General features: G+C 35.0%; 1 long non-coding RNA gene across 5 annotated transcripts in view; it reads right to left on the bottom strand.

The window, feature by feature from the left end:
• Positions 1 to 11,117: 11,117 nt before the first annotated feature.
• Positions 11,118 to 12,404, bottom strand: part of LOC123391636 — a 129,492-nt gene continuing 128,205 nt past the window's right edge. For all 5 annotated transcript variants that reach the window (XR_006606319.1, XR_006606321.1, XR_006606322.1 and 2 more), the window contains one exon: positions 11,118 to 11,264. This is a non-coding gene — a long non-coding RNA (uncharacterized LOC123391636). The remainder of the gene's footprint in view (positions 11,265 to 12,404) is intronic.

The raw sequence follows: 12,404 nt of genomic DNA on the forward strand, positions 1-12,404 counted from the left end.
GCTGGTACAGGCCACACACGCACACCGGCCGAAGGAACCTCAGGTAACAAATCAGTCGTAACAGCACACACAACAGTAGCACTGACAGTTCTTCTCATGATTTCTAGGAGTAACAGATAGCGTTCTGTGAAATATAATAAGGTACTTTTGAAATTCCCAAAGGAGGTGATGCTCGGTTTACATCCACCGATTGCATAATCTCCCTACAAGTAGTTTTGTTGTATTTTTATAGTCCAAGAAAAAAAATTTAAGAACTTTATGTGTTAGAGGAACACTGCAGTGTTCAGGTGATGTTTACTAGTAAACTTCCACAAAATTCAATTGTACCACAAACTATGTTTTCTCCAAAATTCACTGGCTCATCATTGTACACAAAGTGGCATTCACATATAAAATGACATTGGCCTGCTCTCTCTGTATAAGCTTATCAAGCAAAGGGAGTTTGTGTGGGAACTCTCTGAACTCCACAGATGGTACTTACAGAGTCTACAAGTAGTGTTTCTGTAATCAATTTTAAGCTATAAAATCAAATGTGGAATGGTTGTCAATGAGATTTAGGAAAAAGATAATTGCTTCTCTTATGTATTTTTAAAGTACACTTAGATTTAGGATATGGTCACACTGTATGTTTTGGAAAACTCAGGAAGTATACAAAATATTTATGAGAAAATGGTTACTTAGACTTATATAGTTGCCACTTGACAAATGTAAATACATTAAATATTTGCAATTACATATGTGTAGAATTATCCAGAATTAATACGGCTGCTTGTTTACAGACTACTAAACACTTGACAGAGAGTTTGAAGCAGAAAACTTTACACTGAAATTTTAGCATTCTTTGTCAATTGAGAAATGAAGACAAACATATCCTTGAAATTGTGTACTTTCAGTGTCATATTTGACTCAATTTGTAAGACATTATTTATACCCGAATTTTCTATGTGTTTCATACAAATATGTACCTCTTCTTCATATCAAGCAAGGGAGAAAATGGACCTCAAACATTTAACAAAAGTCTATTTAATGCACATATATTGGATGCTTATGAAATCTGAGGTATTTGATGGTCACAGTAAGATTCAGAAAAAAAAAGTCATTCTTCACAGAAGCTTGCTCACTTCTGAAATGAACTCTGGCGGTCGCTTTGCCTCCGTGGCTCCACTCTTTCACTCACGTCAACCTCGAGCTCATCAGAGCGGACCTGGCCTGGTTCCCACTCATCACAGATGCTCAGGTCCTGGGCTCTAGTCACACTGTCCCGTCAGTTGCTCTGCCTGTCCGAGGGTTGGTAGAGATCTTATCGCTGCTGATCACAAAGACCTTGCTTGGCTCTCTTATCAACTGTGTAGCCAATTTCCTCTATTAAATGACTTCTTTTAAAAATAGGCTGGGTGGTTTCTGAAAATTTTCCAGAATGACAAACTATTTTCAGCAAGGGCTATGCCACCTGTCATGAGAAAACACCCGTTAATTCTTATAAAGAGCCACCATAAATATGACAGACTGGTAGAACTGAAGCTTGAACACTAAATATCCAATCTGCTTATTTTACAAACGATGAAACTGAGGTAAATTGGAGTTCTATTTGCAATTGTAGGATAAATCTTTGCCATCTGTCAACGAGATAATTTTTCTTTATTTGAGGTATATTGATTGCGTAGTAGAATCCAAGCATTTAGGAGGTCATTGCTCAAAAGACAACTTCATTCCTAGGGGTGGGGATGAGAGTAAAGTTAATATTGGTGAAAAGTTGTTCACAAAGAAGTTTCATTTTTGGGGACGCCTGGGTGGCTCAGTTGGTTAAGCCTCTGCCTTCGGCTCAGGTCATGATCCCAGTGTCCTGGGATCGAGTCCCGCATCGGGCTCCTTGCTCCGCAGGGAGCCTGCTTCTCCGTCTGACTCTGCCTTCCACTCTGTCTGCCTGTGCTCGCTCTCTCTCGCTCGCTCTCTCTGACAAATAAATAAAATCTTTAAAAAAAAAAAAGAAGTTTCATTTTTGGGTGCAGTAGTTTGAGGGAAAATTAAGATCTCAATTTTCATATTTCTAAAATGGCATTGATTAAATAAACAAAAAGGATGACCTAAAAAGTCACAGCCCTGTGTATACTACTGAAATTTAAAATTAATGGCTATATAAACTTTGAATATTTGGAGATTTCATTGGCTTTCGTTAAATTTGTTATAGAAAAACTTGGCTGGAAGTGAGGACCAGAGCAAGGGCACTTACAGTCATTCCCCCCCCAACAAAATTACATCCTATGTATAATGAAGTTTATTCAGAGGGAGTGTACTGACTCTATAACCAAGAGTTCTGTCAGAACCATTAACGGAGGTTGTAATTTTGTATTCAGGGATTCTTTAACAGTGATTATTGAACCATGAAAATGTAGACATTATAACCTATAAATATTTCTTCATCATTGTAGTTACAGTATTTTTGAACAGGGAAAAATAGTGGACAAGGAATTAGAACAGGTATTGACTATCGCTCAAGAATTAGCAGAGATAGAAGCTTAAATAAGGGATTTAACTCTCCGACCAACACCATTTTGGGGCTGAGGACCACTCTGACAGCTCACAGAAATGATACAAATGTAAATTTAAAAATTACATTTGGAATTATACATGGAGATTATGCAAAATTACATATATTGTATATTATAATAATATAAATTATATTGATATTTGGGGGATATTATTATTATTTTTAAAAGTTACCATTATATTTAGTGAAGAGGGTTGGTAAGTATATGATTAAAGTAAAGCTTTATTTAGCTACTAATTATAAATTTCTATATTTGTGTCTGCTCTATGGAAGAACTGTGACTGACTTATGTTGATGTGTTTTCCTTTCTTAACATAAGGAAACAAATAAAATTATGAAAAAAACAGAGGATTGAAAAGGGTAAATGACTCTTGAAATGAATGAATTACGTTGAAAAGAGTTCATCTGCATCAAATGGGTGAGGAGTAACAGGATTATTCGTAGATACTCACTGGTCTCCTACAAACCTGCTTTTATGATTTGAGTAGTAATAGTTTCTCAGGACATAGAGGTAAGATCTCAGTGTTACAAGTGAGTTTACATTTGGATGCCCATTCTTTAACGTGGTACTTGAACAGCTACTGTCCCTGAGGTATGGGAACCCATATGGTGTAGACCAGTTATACACAGATATTATTACCCATTTTATACCAGTTTTATACTTACACCTTAAACATCTCTTACATTCTCCATAACCTTATGTTTGATTCATTGATTTAAATAACATACAAATTAAACAAGATGCAATAAAAAAATTAAGGTGCATTCAATCCCTTTTCAGATCTGAGCTGAAGATGAGATCGGCGCTTCAAGGTAATTGTGTCATAATTACATTGGAGAAAATTATTTCTATTTCTATTCAAGGAAACTAGAGTCGAGAATTTAGTGGATATTCAGAAACAGTTTGGCTCCTCACCTACTCCCACATTAAATCCTCTGTCAGCACAGCTTCAAGTGAACGAACATAGGCTGGTAAAGGGTACGAAGTGATGGCCAGTGCAAAAGCCCCAAATTAGAGTAGCTGCATACTTGTGTGTGCCTTTGCCCTAAGGGTGTACAATGTTTCTTTTCCCAGATTTACTACTTCCCAAATTCTTCTCCAAGAAAAAGAGGAAAGAAAAAGAAGAAGAAGAAAGGAAGGAGAAAGGTAAACATAAAAAGGCAGTTCTAGCTAATACGGTAATACTTAGAAGATATTAGCAACTCTATTGTTTCAGGTTCTAACATGTAGGCTCTTGTAGCCGAATGTAATGTAATTAGAAATATTAAAGGTAGGCATTCCTTAAGACATCGCATAAGAAATTATCCTGATGTATTGACTATGATCCGATTCACAATCTTTAGATGTGCCGTTTTAATAAAATAATGAATAAAATAACCAAAAGAAAAAAAAAATCATTTGTTCAGCTACTTCACTCCAACTTGTATTTTTTTCCCTTTTCGATGGACTCTGATATTCCCCAAAAGAAAGGAAAGAAGGTACTGTTTTCAAACAGATGAGATTAAATATCTGGACTGACTGATTTTATAATGTTGATATTGATTCTGAAGTCCCTATGATACAACCAGAAAAAACGTATATACCGGGAAACTGAATGACACATGAGCCTAAAAATATAGCATAGCAAGCCAAAACAAGGTTTTAGATTTTAGTACATTATGCTTTTAGGACGTTGGATCTTACCTGTTTGCCTCCTTTGAGAGGATAGTTGAAATTTAAGCTGATTTTACTTTTCATTTTATAAATTGGAAATTACATTATTAATCATCCATAATTAGGTTTAAAGAAAATACATCATTTATATATTGTGTGAACTACTGATAATAGATATTGAAGACTTAGAAATTATATTCCCGGACACAAGTAATAACTTGAAAATATAAAAAGGACTTGGTTATAATTTCAGACAGAGTAACACTGAATCCAAAAAGAACACAGAATATAATGTTTTCAGTTTATATTTTGTTTAGGATCTTCAAATAACAAAAACTATCTTTTTATGTTAGTAATTTTTTTAAGTTACAAATCTCACCAGTTTCTACAAAAATGAAGAAGATAGTAGATATTATTGAATATATATCTCTATGTTTCTGTTTACCAAATCAATTTTATGGATTTATTACTCTTCATTTATTCCCTACAAATACATTTTAAGTTCTCACATGCTTACTCAGAGCATGCACTGTTCTTTGTAGTGGGAATACAATATTGAGTGAAACAGACACAAGTCCTTGCCCCCGTGGACAATAGCTCTTGTCAGAGAGAAGTAAAGACACTTGGAAGAAAAATAAAGAAGAGGGAAAGAGTGTAGGGAGCACTATTTTAGAGTGTTTAACAGTGACGAAATTTGAGGAGGTGACAATAGAAAGACTTAGAATAAATTATGGTGGACACTTTTCATTGTCATTGCTAAGGGAAGTGACAAACCGATAACATCAGCATCATTCATCCAAACCCATTGAAGTTGCCTTGATGATAGGAACTGATGACTCTACTTGCTTTAATTCTTTTTATTAAAAAAAAAAAATATATATATATATATATATATATATATATATATATATATATTTGTCAGAGAGAGAACAAGCAGGAGGGGTAGCCGAGGGAGAGAGAGAAGCAGACTCCCCACTGAGCAGGGAGCCCGATTCAGGGCTCAATCCCAGGACCCTGGGATCATGGTCTGAGCAGAAGGCAGAGGCTTAACCCACTGAGCCACCCAGGTGCTTCAGTATTTTCTTTATTTCTGAGAACCTAATCACACTGCACAAATGGAATCTGACTGATTACAATCTCAATGCCATGGATTATGATCTTTTTCATTTATAAAGTTAGGCATTTTTCCCTAAAATATCTATTTTGACTGCCCTTGAGATGGTAAAAAACAAAAAGCTTTTCAAAAAGAAATTTCTTCATTTTTTTAACTTACTATTTAAGTAAAAATAATATTATAGTTTTATGATATAAATAAATCAAAATCACTGACTCTTCATGATAAATTGAAAGTATGAACAGTTGTTATCAATTTCTTAGGCAAACTGAGGTATTTTCAACTTTCCAAAGCCCAAAACAAATATGATAGGTTAAGGTTGTCAATGGTTCCCTTCTAAATTTCTACTTCCCAGATGGACATCTTCACCTTTATTCAAACTTCATGGGAAAATATTGATAGAATGTAGCTAGTAGATAGGAGGCAACTTGGATAAATGTAAAAAAAAAAAAAATCCGTGTGTGTGTGTGAGTGTATGTGTGTATTTATGTGGGTACCTAGTTTCCATTCTAAAATCATCTTTATGGGGCGCCTGGGTGGCTCAGTGGGTTAAGCCACTGCCTTCAGATCAGGTCATGATCTCAGGGTCCTGGGATCGAGTTCCGCGTCGGGCTCTCTGCTCAGCGGGGAGCCTGCTTCCTCCTCTCTCTCTGCCTGCCTCTCTGCCTACTTGTGATCTCTGTCTGTCAAATAAATAAATAAAATCTTTAAAAAATATAAATAAATAAAAAATAAAATCATCTTTATGAGGGAAGAAAAAATGGAAGTATTTTGACTGATTTTCTTTTCTGAAATGAGGAGAATGTATTAAACCCCTAACTTTTATATATTTTTTCTAAAAATAAACGCCCAAATATTAATGTATTTGATGACAGAGTACAGTTGAGAAGGACCAAAATTATGCTGAATTTATCTCCCTGTGGAAGCTTCTTCACCCCATCCCAATGCCTGTTAAACCTGTTGGCGAATTTTATGAGGTTTTCCTTGAAAAATATTTTAGCATATATAACAATCATTGATTTATGGTTCTTTAAGTAACATACAAGCTGGTTAATATTTCCACAATGCTTAAAATCTCACTTAAACAATGATAAGGTAAACAATTACATGTTATGTCTTTTTTTTTTTTTTAAGATTTTACTTATTTATTTGCAGAAATCACAAGTAGGCAGAGAGGCAGGCAGAGAAAGAGATGGAGGCAGGGTCCCTGCCAAGCAGAGAGCCAGATGCAGGACAGGATCTGAGGACCTTGACCTTAGCCAAAGGCAGGGGCTTAACCCACTGAGCCACCCAGATGCCCTACATATTATGTCTTAATAGTATCTTGAAAAATATTTCTCAGTAATATTTTAATAAAATAAATAAGGCATATACTACAAAGTTGCTTTAAAAATATTCTATAATAAATACATATCAGCAGGCAATGAATTGGGTCAGAAATGTAAATATGGATTTCAAAATTCTATGATACAAGATCCTAAGTTTTACGGTATTGGTGAGACACAAGATATGTATTTTAATAAAGTGAACATTTTTAAAGTACATTGAACTACAGATTAAATTACTAAATAAAAGTACAGATATAAACTTCAACCTAAAGACAATTATTTTATGTATATTTTTAATTCCTGAAAAACAAATGAAAATACATTTTTATATCTTTAAAATTTTCACCAGGGTAATATCTTGAGGCAATGAAACATTATCAAACAGCATTGATATTGAAGGCAAGTCTGACAAGTCTTAATAGTGGTGATAATTTTAATATCAAATCAATAAAGCATAACATGTTCCAGTGAGGAAACAGACTTACTTGCCATTGCGATGGGAAGGAATAATGTTTGCTACACGCCCACCGTTACAGTGACCAAACTGTTCTTCCATGATGAAGCTGATGATCCCATGGGCTGTTCACAAAAGTGTGAATGCATTGAGGACAGTATTGATCCATTTCTACATAGGCTAACATGTTGAAATTAGAAAAATAATGATTAAAATGCCAACAAAAATTCTTGTTTAAAAAAAAACCCTTGTTTTCCCTACAAGGTACATGTATTTCAATTTCAATTTCAGTCTCAAAATTGGGTTGACAGAGACCTTAATTACTTCATTATCATTTGCAGGTGTTGTGAATTGTATTTTTTATAAAAATAAATTATATGATTCTGCTTTTTAAAGCCATGACTTGGAAGCCCTGGAACATTACTGAACTTTGTAATGTATAAGTGTGATTCATCACACTTACAAGCACAAAAGCATTAAACTCAAAATCATAAACAGTAATTAATATTTTGCTAGTTTATTATTATAGTAACCAATTTTTCTTGTTTATTATTCATATATAAGTAAAAAAAGTTAAGTGCAGCATAACAGAGACCATGAAATTTCCAAGGTTGCATGTGACTGTGTACATGTCTTTGGAACAATAAAGATTGCTGTGGTCTCCACAGGCATTGGAGTCAAAAAGCCATCAGTGCTATATGTTGCCTCGGAACTATATAATGCTATTTTATGTCTTCTTTTATGAGTCTGATATTTAATTATATTGAATTTCAATATTAAGTAGTTATTAATATGTTTCATTAAAACATGTTTGAATAGGGGTAATGAGCTATCTTGGTCAAAAGACCATAGGACTCTTGATATTGGGGTTGTGAGTTTGAGCGCCACATTGGGGAGTTAGAGATTACATAAAAAAATAAATATTTAAAAAGTGTTTGAATAAACTCATCAACTTAAACTTAGTTAGCTTATATTGATTTTTTTAGAACATTTGTAGTTGACAACCTCTTTGTTCATCACAAAACTTAGAAAAAAGGGTGGTCCTTGTTATGTACCTATTGTTATTTATAGGGCAATATAATAGGCTCAAGAGCAGTAAAAATAGGGGCGCCGGGGTGGCTCAGTGGCTTGGGCCACTGCCTTCGGCTCGGGTCATGGTCTCGGGGTCCTGGGATCGAGTCCCCGCATCGGGCTCTCTGCTCAGTGGGGGGTCTGCTTCTCTCTCTCTCTCTGTCTGCCTCTCTGCCTACTTGTGATCTCTGTCTGTCAAATAAATAAATAAAATCTTAAAAAAAAAGAGCAATAAAAATAATGTACTTTAATGTCTTTTTTTTCCCCTTTGATTTTGAATGTTTTGGGAGGGAGACTCATTGGCCCAAAGCATGGAGTATTGCACAAATGTTGGGCAATTATCAGGCATGCTCCAGTATACGAAACATTTCTACTTCTAAGTGGCTTAAACTGTCATTCATGCATAAAACAATTTTTATCTAGTTAATAGTCTGCTATCTATTCCTTACAGATTCCAAAGCCAGCCTTATTCTAGTGCCTTAGAGGGGAATGAGAGAAAACCGTAGCTATCCGGTGGTCTCCGTTTACTCATCTGTAAGGGAACATTATATCACATCTAGAAAATTTCTTGGACTGACATGACAAAAGAAGTTTCTTATGACATTACTGTACTGAAATACATCAGTATACTTTTTTTTTTTTCCCTTGCAGGGAAAAGTACAGCATACTGTGTTGTTTTCAGATTGTGGCCCTCCAGAAGTGTTAGCCCTCTCATGCTAGAAGAAACTCAACACTGGCAATTGTTTCAGTGACCATTTACATGTTCCTACCAGCTTATGGCTCTGGCAGGGTCTCCCTCCTGTCAGCAGATCTCAGTGCACTCTCTCTGAATGAGCTTGTCTCCAGATTTCAGGGTGGTTTGCCCTGAAACCAGTTCTCCAACGGAATACCTGTTTTTGTCTCTCTTCAATCTCCTTTGGTCTTTATCTATCTGTGCATACATATATATGTGTATCCCTTAATACATAATGAAGGGATAAAGATAAATTAATTATATTTATAATTAATTATATTATAATTAATTAATTAATATATTAAGGGATCATTATACATTTGTGTATCTTAATCAGTATGATATTGTGGGAATGATACCCTCTTGCATGTAATGAACTACTCTTATAAAATCAGGATTTTCTTTGTTGTTTTTTCTTGAGAAATCAGGATTTTCTTATTGTATAGTATAATATATGCTTTTTAGAAGAAAAAGCAACCTCCTTTTCATATATTACAAAGTCTTTCAATCCTAATATCAAAGAGTTGTACGCTAGTTAGTGTGAAGAGACCTCAATACGCCTCCTCTTTGATCTCTAAATCCTGCGCTGACTTATATTAACTTTTCTCTCCACTTCTATTCCACATTAAATAACGTTTCATTATCCAACAATAAGTCTTTTGAATGTCGCTGTAAATCAGATACACATGCTTCTGATAGTGTCATCATTAATAGGAATATTACTCATTGACATCTGTGAACTTGAATTTATACAGTGCCCCCGAATATCATTACAGCAGCCGTGCAAATCATTATGTACTCAAGGCCGCAGGGAAATAAATCTGAGTCTTAAGAAAATTAGTCAGCAATTTCAAGTCCTTCAGTAGTTACAGACAGCATTCATAATAAAATCCAGACTCTTTACAGAAGCCCCTCAGGATTCCAACCTCGTCTCCCCAACTCATCTCCTTCCCTCGCCTTCCCTTTTGTCCAGGCTTAAACCAAATTCTCTGTTATATCCAAATTCACGGAAATCCATGTGTCTGTGCTTTGCACAGTCTTTCCCTCTGCCTGATGTGTTTCTTCCAACTTTTATTTCACTTGGATAATTTTTGCCATTCTTTCAAGTGTCCCCACAAAAGTGAGTATATTATAAGACAGTAATAATAGAGTTTCATAGGAATAATTGCATAGCACGAGGGATGTGGCAATGAATAAAAATAGTTTCTGTCCTCAAGTGGCCACCTATTGGTAAAACTCTTTTTTTTTTCTTTACACTTCAGTCTGTGACTGCCAGATGCCCTTCTTTTGTTTTCTCAGAATAACCTTTGCATATTCTTATGGAAGTAGTGAATTCCTTAATTATAATATTCATGTACTTGTTAGACTCTCCATAGACCCTGAGATACATTGTAGTAATGAAAGTCATCTAGCACCGGCACCGGCAAGCAGCAGGCCAACTCCAAATAGTTTTCGAAAAGATCAATGTATAAATTAAATAAATGGAATGTTATAATGGAACACTTAGCCAGCATCTAAAGGAGGTAAATATATATAAATAAACTTTTATTTAAAAAAACTACCTCATTTACATGTAAGCATTTTTACATTTAACCATTTTGTATTTTTAAATAAATAACATATATTTATAATTTCCTACCAGTGTAATACAGCGTCTCCACAGTCCTGTAATCATATTTTTTGTGCCTTTGATTTTCATTTGTGATGACTGCCTCTGTACTAAACAGTGAAGTCTTTAAGGACATTGGGGTCAGTAGACTATCTATATTTCCATTTATTTTCCAGACTATCTTTACTTATTTTGAGACACTGATTTGAGATTTTATTTTTAAAATAAGTTCTATTATTTTCACAATCATGATAAGAATGTGGCACTTGCTTATCATGCTGAGAAATACCTCGCAATCTTTTTTTTTTAAATTTTTTATTTTTTATAAACATATATTTTTATCCCCAGGGGTACAGGTCTGTGAATCACCAGGTTTACACACTTCACAGCACTCACCAAAGCACATACCCTCCCCAGTGTCCATAACCCCACCCCCCTTCTCCCGAACCCCCCGCCCCCAGCAACCCTCAGTTTGTTTTGTGAGATTAAGAGTCACTTATGGTTTGTTTCCCTCCCATTCCCATCTTGTTTCATTTATTCTTCTCCTACCCACTTAAGTCCCCATGTTGCATCACCACTTCCTCATATCAGGGAGATCATATGATAGTTGTCTTTCTCTGCTTGACTTATTTCGCTAAGCATGATATGCTCTAGTTCCATCCATGTTGTCTCAAATGGCAAGATGGCGGAGTATACCTCGCAATCTTCAAGGCACTCAAATGTGTGCATTTTCAAGGTTGACTTTTTTGCTGGCTGGGAAAGCAAAGGGAAGTATCCAGTGAGGTCCCGGAAGAAGCTCCCATTAACACACTGGGCCGTCTCTAATGCACAGAAAGCGCTTTCTCGCATTTTTTATTCTTCCAAGCTACCTGCTACTTGACATTCTAGACCTACGCGTTTAGTAAGATATACTAGCCACACGTGACTATTACAGTGAAACTGATTAAAAGTAAATCAAATTAAAAATTGAGTGCTTCAAGTACACAAGTCATATTCCAAGGGCTCAGTGACGACCCGTGGCTATTGGCTAGTCTGCTGGACAATGGAGAAATAAAACATAATCATATTTTCAGGGGTGCCTGGTTGGCTCAGTCGGTTAAGGGTCTGATTTCAGTTCAAGTCATGATCTCAGGGTGCTCGGGTAGAGCCCCCCACATCAGGCTCCCTGCTCAGCAGAGAACCTGCTTCTCCCTCTGCCCTTCCCCCATTCCTGCTCACTTGCTTTCTCTCTCTCCCTCTCTCTCTCTCTCAAATAGATAAATAAGATCTTAAAAAAAATCACATTTTCATCTTAGCAGACATTTCCGTACTATGAAAGGTAGAAGTGATGTGGTAAGGAAAACATTAAACCACAAACTACAGGCAGTTCATACTTCGAATTTTTTAATAATCTATACAGGTTGCACTTTTCATATTGTGCCATTTTTTTCATATGGTAATAAAATTTTGCTTGAAACCCTCCACTCAATAACTCATCCCATAATGTATCATGCGTAATAACCATATACACTGTAGAAGTGAAGCACTTACCAAATTTAAATGGTTTAAAAGTAAATGTGATCAGATCCAATAAAAAATAGAATATGAACATATTTCCAATTAACAAAAATAAGTTGTGCTTCAATTGTCCTTTCTCTAAGGTGTGTAATTTATTTTATGTTTTGAAAACATGAGTCATGCTTATATACAGGCTATTTAAAAATGTAGCAATATTGGTTATTTAATTTTTTATTTATTTTCTAAAATCTTCCAATAACTAATTTAAAATTGTATTCGTCCTTCTAAAATACATTTTTATTATTTCAATAACAATATGTATTATTTCAATACATATTAAAATATTATATTATATATATCAGTTAAGGTCCTTAGAGTTGCCAGGTAGGAAGTAAA

This window comes from Mustela putorius, unplaced genomic scaffold (genome assembly GCF_011764305.1).
Source record: "Mustela putorius furo isolate JIRA1106 unplaced genomic scaffold, ASM1176430v1.1 tig00000275_pilon_pilon_pilon, whole genome shotgun sequence".
Lineage (NCBI taxonomy): Eukaryota > Metazoa > Chordata > Mammalia > Carnivora > Mustelidae > Mustela > Mustela putorius.